General features: G+C 45.4%; 1 protein-coding gene across 6 annotated transcripts in view; it reads left to right on the top strand.

Annotated features, from left to right (window-relative positions):
- The first annotated feature begins 4,245 nt into the window (after window positions 1-4,245).
- DSE (dermatan sulfate epimerase) overlaps window positions 4,246-8,604 on the top strand; it is a 34,255-nt gene continuing 29,896 nt past the window's right edge. For 3 of the 6 annotated variants that reach the window (XM_065681031.1, XM_065681027.1, XM_065681033.1), the window contains exons 1-2: window positions 4,559-4,638; window positions 5,174-5,243. The gene's annotated coding sequence lies outside the window, so the exon portion shown is untranslated. Of the gene's footprint in view, window positions 4,457-4,558; window positions 4,639-4,720; window positions 4,791-5,042; window positions 5,089-5,173; window positions 5,244-8,604 lie in introns of those variants that run through there. The other 3 variants (XM_065681028.1, XM_065681030.1, XM_065681029.1) reach the window with 3 other exon arrangements.

Here is an 8,604-nt window from a genome sequence, read left to right as displayed (position 1 = left end):
AAAAAAAAAAAGATGGGAACAAACAAACTAGGGTTCTGATACTTGGGAGCAGAGAAGGAGTGACAGACTTCAGGGACAGCAGCACCAAGGGACTGGGAATTGTAAAATGGTATGTTACTGAGTCAGTAATTTAAACCAGCTTTATGGCTGGTGGCAAGAATAGGTCTGTAACATGATTTGTCACATCCTAAAGAAGACATCTAAAACAGGTCAGATCTGACAGAGTTCTGCCCTAAAATTATTTGGTTTTCTCTTAACATGCCTAGATCAGAGGTATTTGCTGGTCAAGTATAGAACAAAAGTGCATGGCACATTCAGAGGTTAGATGGATCCCACCCAGAATTTCTGCTCCAGATTGACATTGTTTTATTGTTTAATTGTTTTCCTCTTGCTGTCATCAGCAACAAATTCACTGGCATGCAGCAAGGCACGCAGCAGACCATCAAGAGAAGCTTAACCTTAGCAAGGGAGGTTATACCCATGGTTAAAGAGGTAAAGGGCAGAGGAAGATCAAAGAGAAGCCATAATCTTGCCTGTGCAAGCAGCACTTTGAACATAATCATACAAAACAGGACTGGAAAGGACCTGGTCACCTGGTCCACCCCTTGCTCTAAGGCAAGATCCATCAGACTTTCTAGACCTGAACTGCTCTTGTCAAATATATGTCCAACTTGTACTTAAAAAAGCCTTCAGGGACAGAGAGGCCATTCACTCCTGCTTCATTTACCCTTACAGGTATTTCTTTTTTCCTGTTTAGCTTAAATTTCTCTTACTGCAACTTACATGCTGTTCTCAGAGAACGAGGATATGAGATTATTATCTTCTTTTCAGCATCTTTTACATAGCTGAAGGCTGTTATCTGTTGTGATTTAAGCCCAGCTGGTAACTCAGCAACTCACACTTGCTCACCCCTCCCCTTCCATCCCTCCCTGGGTGGGATTGGGAGGAGAATTGAAAGAATATAAACCCCACGGGTTGAGATAAAAACAGTTTAATAACTGAAGTTATTGGATATAAATAACTACTACTACTGATAAGGGAAATAACAAAGGAGAAGATATAAAACTAAAAGGGGAACGTTGAAAAAACAATAAACACAAGTGGTTGTCATGGTTTAAACCAATCCACACAGCTCGTCCACTCACCCGCCCCGACCCTCCCCACTCCTGGAGGGATGGGGAGGAGAATCAGGAGAATGCAACTCCCACGGGTTGAGACAAGAACAGCCCAGCAACCAAGGTACAACACAAATCACTGCTGCTACCACCAATGACAATATTGATAAGAGAAAATAACAAGAGAATATGATACCACCGCCGAACGAGTTCGACCCCCCCGAAGAGAGAGTGTGTCCTTCCGGGTAACTCCCAGTTACCTCCCTGGGCATGACGTGCTGTGGTATGGAATACCTCTTTGGCTAGCTTGGGTCAAGTGTCCTGTCTCTGCTTCCTCCCGGCCTCCCCTCGTCCCCGGCAGAGCATGAGACTCACAGAGTCCTTGGCCAGAATAGACATTACTTAACAACAATTAAAAACAATCGGTGTTACCAGCTCTCTGCCCAGACTGGAAGTCAAAACACAGAGCTTCCACCAGTTACTAAGAAGGAGCAAAACGGCTCCTGGTAAACCCAGGACAGTGGTGCACAATACAATTGCTCACCACCCACCAATACTCAGCCAGACCTGAGCAGCAATCTGGGCCTTCTGGGTGACTCCCCTCAGTTTATATACTGGCCATGATGTGCTTTGGTATGGAATACCCCTTTGGCTAGTTTGGGTAAGGTGTCCTGTCTCTGCTTCCTCCTGGCTTCTTTTGCAGCTCCTCACTGGCAGAGCATGAGACTGAAAAGTCCTTGATTGGGGTAAGCACTACTGAGCAATAACTAAAACATCGGTGTGTTATCAGCATTGTTGTCAGACTAAAACTGAAACACAGCACTGCACCAGCAGCTAGGAAGGAGAAAAAAAGTACTGTTACAGCTGAAACCCGGACATATCACATCTTCCTCCAGCCTTCTCACCCTTAGGCTAATTTTCTCAGTCGTTCTGTATTCATGACAACTGCTAAACCTGGGGTCATTTTCATTTCAAAATTATTAGTTGCAAGGCTGAAATTAATCTAGAATGGGCAGATAACGGAATCATAGAATGATTTGGGTTGGAAAGGACTTTAAGATCATCAATTTCCAGCCCCCCTCCCATGCACAGGGACACCACACACTAAACCATGTCACCCAAGGCTCTGTCCAACCTGGCCCTGAGCACTGCCTGGGATGGAGCATTCACAGCTTCTTTGGGCAACCTGTGCCTCACCACCCTCACAGTAAAGAACTTCTTCCTTATGTCTAACCTGAACTTCTCCTGTTTAAGTTTAAACCATCACCCCTTGTCCTATCACTACAGTCCCTAATGAAGAGTCCCTCTCCAGCATCCTTACAGGCCCTCTTCAGACATTGAAAGGCTGCTATAAGGTCTCCATGCAGCTGATCTTGCCTCTCAGACACCTCTGAATCATCTGATACTTTTTAATCTACTTATCTAGCCTGACAAGCACCCTGTGAGTTATTGGGAATTCAAATGAGCCCCATTTCACATGAGGACATAAGGCGGAGAGGATATATGGCTCTCCATTCTGTGTATGTACCTATCTCCATCACATGCCAAGCACTTGGATGTGCATGAAGCAAGGTCCAAGCACATCCAAGCTCATTCTCTATGAGGCAGAACCCTAAGTGAACAGGTAGGAACAGTGTCCTTTGCACAGCTATTCAGACATGACAAAGCAGCATAGTGCAGTTTCTGCAATACAGATAGATACAACCACAGACTATGATCAGGATTTCAAAAGCCATTCAGGTATTATGCTGTTCCGTAGGACTGTAAGGGTTAATTCCATTTAACTCAGAGTCAGTTACTTAATACATTTAAATACCTAATGACGCAGACACGTGACTAGGACTTAGACACCTTCCTTCTCATCACTGTAGAAATCCTTATGATTTTAGAAATTTCAGTAGAATCATGCTGTTAGTCACATCTGGTCTGATGGGAGGAGTCTGTAGCTCTCCCCGTGCTCATTCGTGTCACAACATTAGTATTTTACAACTCCACTAGCAATGCAGTATAGCATAGCACCATTCACATAGGTGCTTAGAAACATACCTTCTAATGATCGATCTAGTGTTTGCATGACTGAAACTGAAGCACTTAGAGCTTTTAGACATGCCATTACTGGTAAGAGTAATGCTTCATTCCAGGCTCTAGCATTGCTTTCAGAGTTTGCAGCAACAGCCTGTGGATCCCTGCTCATTACGCTGAGACTGTCAATAGGTAGCACTGGGAAATACCACAGGAGTGAAGGGAAATGTGTAGTTTCTAGTTTCATCTAGTTTCCACAAGTTTATCAATCTTGATAGAGTGGCAGAAAAATCACAGTGGAAACCACAAAGAGCCTGTTTAAAACCATTTTCAAGAAATACAGCTTTTACATTTTAAAGCCAGGGAACTGATGGATCCAACAACATCAGTACACACTAAAATGAAGAGTAAGCTTTGTGAAATGTAAACTTTAGGTAGTTGGACACCATCCTGCCCTATCACATATAAATATTTTTATTTTCATTTCGAGAGTCTGATAAAACATGCTCAGCTTTTGGAACCTGACAAATATTTGGAATTCTTCATGTGAGGGTTTTTTGTTTGTTAGAAAGGCTGTGAAGGCAAAGAGAACTGCTAAAAAAGATAATTTAATTAATCCTCTTTTATATTCTTTTCATAAGTATCTTCTACTGAGTGACTGCAAAAAAGTGTCAGGATGGTTGGCTTGAATGACCATGGTGTTTCAGGTTTTTGTTTTACACGGGAAACATCTACGTAAGTAGTCACACCGTATACAAAAGAGCAGATTGACAAATTGGCCTTCTTGTTTCTTTGCTGGCTTGAGGGAACTTTTGGCTGGGAGGTCCTACTACTCTTCTGCAGTGCGGGGACACAACTAGAGATGGATACTGCACGGGAATGAGTCACCCTGGATGCTTTAACCTCCATAGCCCCTTTGCCCGAGCCGCGGTACCGCTGCCAGGAGTTCTAGGCGCAGAAAATCAAATTGCCGACACTCCGGTACCGGGGCCAACACATTCCCCTCAGAGAAACGAGTCCTCTCGCTAAAAGAGACAATCAGGGTATTTCCATGAAGTACAGCGGGGAGGAGCGGGCGGGGAAGGGCAAGCTGTGCGCACGCCACCGATAAATAAATAAGCGAGCACACACAGAACTAAACGAGCTCCTCGGGCAGGGCCGGGTGGCTGCGCAGCCCGTGTGCTGGGGCCGTGCGGGCCCCCTCGCCGCTTCGCTCTGCGCTGTCCCCTCAGCAAGGGAGCGGGACCGCGGCGCTGCCCCTCTTCGCGGCCGCCATGGCGTGAGGGGCCGGGGGAAAAGGAGGAGGAGGACGGGGAGAGGTAAAGAAGGAGGGCGGAGGGCGGGGAGGCGGGAGGTGGAGCGGGAGGGGGGGAGTCATTTTCTTCCTGAGTTGAAAAACGCTCTTCCCCCCCCCCCCTCCCGCTCCGTCCCCTGGGGCTGCGGAGGAGAAACGTTCTGGCTGCCGAGAGGCTGGTCCGCGCCGCGCCAGGGGCCGCCGGCGGTGAGTGCCCGCGCGGTGCGGGGCAGCGCTCCAGTCCCGTCCCGTCCGTCCCGTCCCGAGCTTCCCCTCTGCCAGGCGGCTGGGCCCCGGGAGCGCCCGTCCGGCCGCGCGGGGCTGGGGCGCCGGTTACCGGCGGGTTTGGGAATGGGGAGGTAGGAGCCAGCGATCCCTCTCACCCGATGCATCCCCATCCCCATCCCCGGAGAGCGGCCGGCGGAGGCGTTAGCGGGCAGCGGGTGTCGGGGCCCGGGTCGACCCGGTGCGAGAGCGGCGTGGGGAGGGCGCGGGGTGGTGGCCGGGGGTGTCCCGGAGGGAGTAGCCTCCCGCCACGGGATTTTCCGGGCTGTCCCCGGCGGGGTGCGTACGGGTTGCTGTCTGGTCACCGCCGGTCGGATACCCGCAACGTTGCGGAGGTGCTGGGCGTCTAGCAGGGTGGGCCCCGTGTCCGAGGTGGGTGCGTGCGGGAGACGTGGCTTTTTCTGCTCAAAAGTTTACCTCTGGTCGCCGTGGGTAACAGCGTTCTGCTCTTCCGTAGCACCGTTACCGCAAGAGCCGCCGAGCCTTTTGCTACTGAGTTAAGCCTCCCAAACATGAGTGTGTGAAAGGTAAGCGGTAGCATCCTTGCCTTACACCTAGGGGAGCTGAGAGACAGGAAAAGAGCGCTTTGCCCCATGCAACTTCCTGCTACTTTTTTTGTTGTTGGTAAAGTCCCGGGACCACAGCTGTTAACTCCCGAAGCTCGGTCCCCCCAGCCCCAGGGCGGCAAGCAGCGGTTCCTTTAGCTGGTATTGCGTGAAAGGGATGCATCAGCACTCCGTGTATCTCATGCCAACTCCTAAAATTCGGTTTGGTATGAATGAAAGTAACCGTTCTCTCTGCTTTTCTGTCATTCCCTCTTGAAACAATATAAAGCCATGGTATTTCCCTACATTTTCAAGCTGGAGTGGCTTCTTGTTTTGGACATAAACAAGAAATAAGAAATGAATACAATTGTGAATGAAATACAGGAAATATTGCTCAACTAGCTGGAGATTTTTGGTCACCCTGAGAAGATCAATTGCAATTTAAATATCACTAAAGTTTTAATATAGTCTAAACAAAGAAAATCTCAGCTAAATATTGCCACATTATGTTTATCATGCCAACAGTTATAATTCAGCATTTCAAAATAAAATGAACAATTCAGCTGAAGGGCAGCGCTGGGAATCAATAATTCAGATGCTGTTTATTACTCTGAAAGACTCTTGCTGGGTAGCCTTGAGCAAGTCACTCCACCTCTCCATGGCTCTGTTTCCTTCCTCATAAAACAGATAAATGTGCTTGCTTGCTTCACTGGGGTGTTGAGAAGTTTAATTAATTAATTTGTTTCATAACTACTTGGAGATCCTTGGGTGCATTTTTCCACAGAAGCGCTAAGTACTAGTTCAACTGCGAGTTCCTTTACTGTGGGTCATTGCTTATGTGTGTTTCTTCAGTGATCTAAATTAACCAAGTTTTTGGTGAAAGTCAACAAAGTAGCAGTTCTGGACTGGGGTTTTCTTGGCTCTTTGTAAACTTCACTAGGATGCAAAACCAAAATATATGAAACACAGAATAATTTACTGACACAGAACTACTGGTACTTTAAGCAAATGTCACTTTCTTTTCTTGCTATTCACAGTAAGAGCTTGCTTTTGTTTTGTTTGAAGCATTGTGCTACTTTGCATAATTCTGAATTGCCTTGAAAAAGGAACAACACAGTGCTGTTATATAATACAAGAACAAGAGATGAGATTAGTTTATAAGCATATCTGTATCTTCGCCTATGCAGACTGACCTCCAGAAGCACTTGGTGCTGGTTTTCCACTGCATATTCATAGGCAGTCTCTTCTAAAACCTGTTCTTTGGCCATAGAGAATATGGATTGCAAAGGAAGAAATACATGAATTGAAGAAATTGGTTGCCTATGGTAAAAGTTGATAGATTTTGGTTGCCTAAGAGAGCTCAGGTTTTATTACAGTGTATATTACCTATTTTGACTAGATATTAAATAGCTGTTTGCACCACTGTGGAGAGGAAAACGTGTTTAATTACTTGGCTAAATGTTGGGTGTGATTTTCTTATTTTGCATACAGTTATCAGTAAAAAGAGCAGGTGAAAGCTAGTTTAAAGGTATTTTCTAAAGTTTCATACCTTTGGAAACTCTGTGCTCATGAGGTCTATGTACCATTTTTTTTTCCTCGAGTACAGAGACAGCAAGCACATAAGCTTTTCCAAAACTGAATTCAAGTGAAGTCTTGATAAAGATCAGTGATAGCAGAAAGTCATTCCATTACCAAGAAGCTGTTGGGTTGAGAGTTAACATAGTGAGTCTGTATTCTGGTGGAGAAATGGTCATATCCATCAGTACACAGCAGTCTGAGCAGTGAGGACTAGGATTAAATGAGGCTGTAAATAAATCTGTAAAACTGAAGTGTCCCTTTTCTCAGAAGCAATTGCATTTAGCTAAAAAACTGAGTCACATTCTTAGGCTTGTGTGGAAACCTGCACATCTGGCATCCACAACATACTCTAGCAATGAATAGAAAGAAGTTTAGTTACTGGTGCTATTGTTCCTGGACATTTTGCAAGAGCTAAAGCGTGTTTTGCCCTTTTTTTTTCTTTTTCTTTTTTTTTTTTTTTTTCCCTAAAGGGATTAAAAAAATAGAGAAACAACTTTCCGTAGCCATTGTTTCCTGGTTGAGATTTGGTAATCCAAGTGCCTGGTGAGTGAAAGAGAATGTGGCTCTTGCTTAGCAAGTGGTATTTAATTGGTAAATATGATACCTCAGCAGTGAGTTTGTCCTGGCTGTTTACACCTTCTTTGCTGTCTCCATTCGGCAGAGGTAGATAAAACAGCTTAGTTACAGTAGTGTAGTCCACTAAAGCTGTTAAGCCGTGGTGCTAGTTTGTGTTCAAGACTGTAGCCACATACTTATTATAGACTCAATATTTGGCAGAAACCAGTTCCTTTGAGCTACTTTTCTGTTTAGATGGGTAAGCTTTGTACCACTGTCTGTTAGCCCAGCTGGGATATGGCGAGGTGTGACAGAGCTGCATTAGCAGAAACCCCAAACCCTTGTGCACTGCACTTTGCCTGGGCTCAGTTATCTGCTCGGGAAGGGAGCAGAGCAGAGAAGGGGATTAAAGGCTGCAAGGAAAACGGAAATCCAGCTGATGTCACCTGGGATCTTTCTCATGAATGCATTGACAGTAGAAGTTTAGCAAGAGTGAGGGTTGGTAATGGAGAGCTGACTGAGGGGTCTGGTCATTTCGGGAATCACAGGAAGGAGGGAGTGCTGGAAACAGTTTCTCACATCAACTGCTGACATAACTCCTTCATCTGCTCTGGGCCATGGTCAGGTGTGAAAGCCCAGGCACAAAGCAGCCATTATGTACATGGTCTGAAGTTACCTTTGTTTGGCCTTTTTTTCTGTTTTTCCCTTTTCTTAGACTCACAGAGTATACAGTAGGATTCAGCAATAGTGTTGTTTAGAGCAGGAAACGGGTTGTAGGGACCCTGGTCAGGCAAGTATTGTATCTCATACCAGACAAATACAGTTTTAACATAAGAGTTCTTTCACCATGGTTGTCCTGGTTTGTGTTCTTTTTGGTTGGTTGGTTCTAATTTTATTTTTATTAGAAATACTAAAACTGCAAAATATTTTGTATGAAATTCATATGCCCTCTTAAGTCTTCTAATCAAATGGCTGCCCAGGGTTGTTAAAGTATTTTCAAAAGTTGTTTGAAAGTATTTTGGTGGCTGTTGCATCATTTTAAAGCCTTTTAATCAGATCCTTGTAGCCGTGGTGCATCACACTTTCTGCCAAAACAATCTGTCAGGTTTCAGTGCTGCTGCCAGTGCCATGCCTGCACAACTCCAGGTCAGAAATGAGATTATACAATTATAAATTTCAGAGTTAACCTGTAATTTAATGGCTTTGTTGA

This window comes from Lathamus discolor, chromosome 5 (genome assembly GCF_037157495.1).
Source record: "Lathamus discolor isolate bLatDis1 chromosome 5, bLatDis1.hap1, whole genome shotgun sequence".
In the NCBI taxonomy this organism is placed as follows: Eukaryota; Metazoa; Chordata; class Aves; order Psittaciformes; family Psittacidae; genus Lathamus; species Lathamus discolor.
Note: the sequence above shows the minus strand (reverse complement) of the source record. Positions and strands in the feature narration are given on the sequence as shown.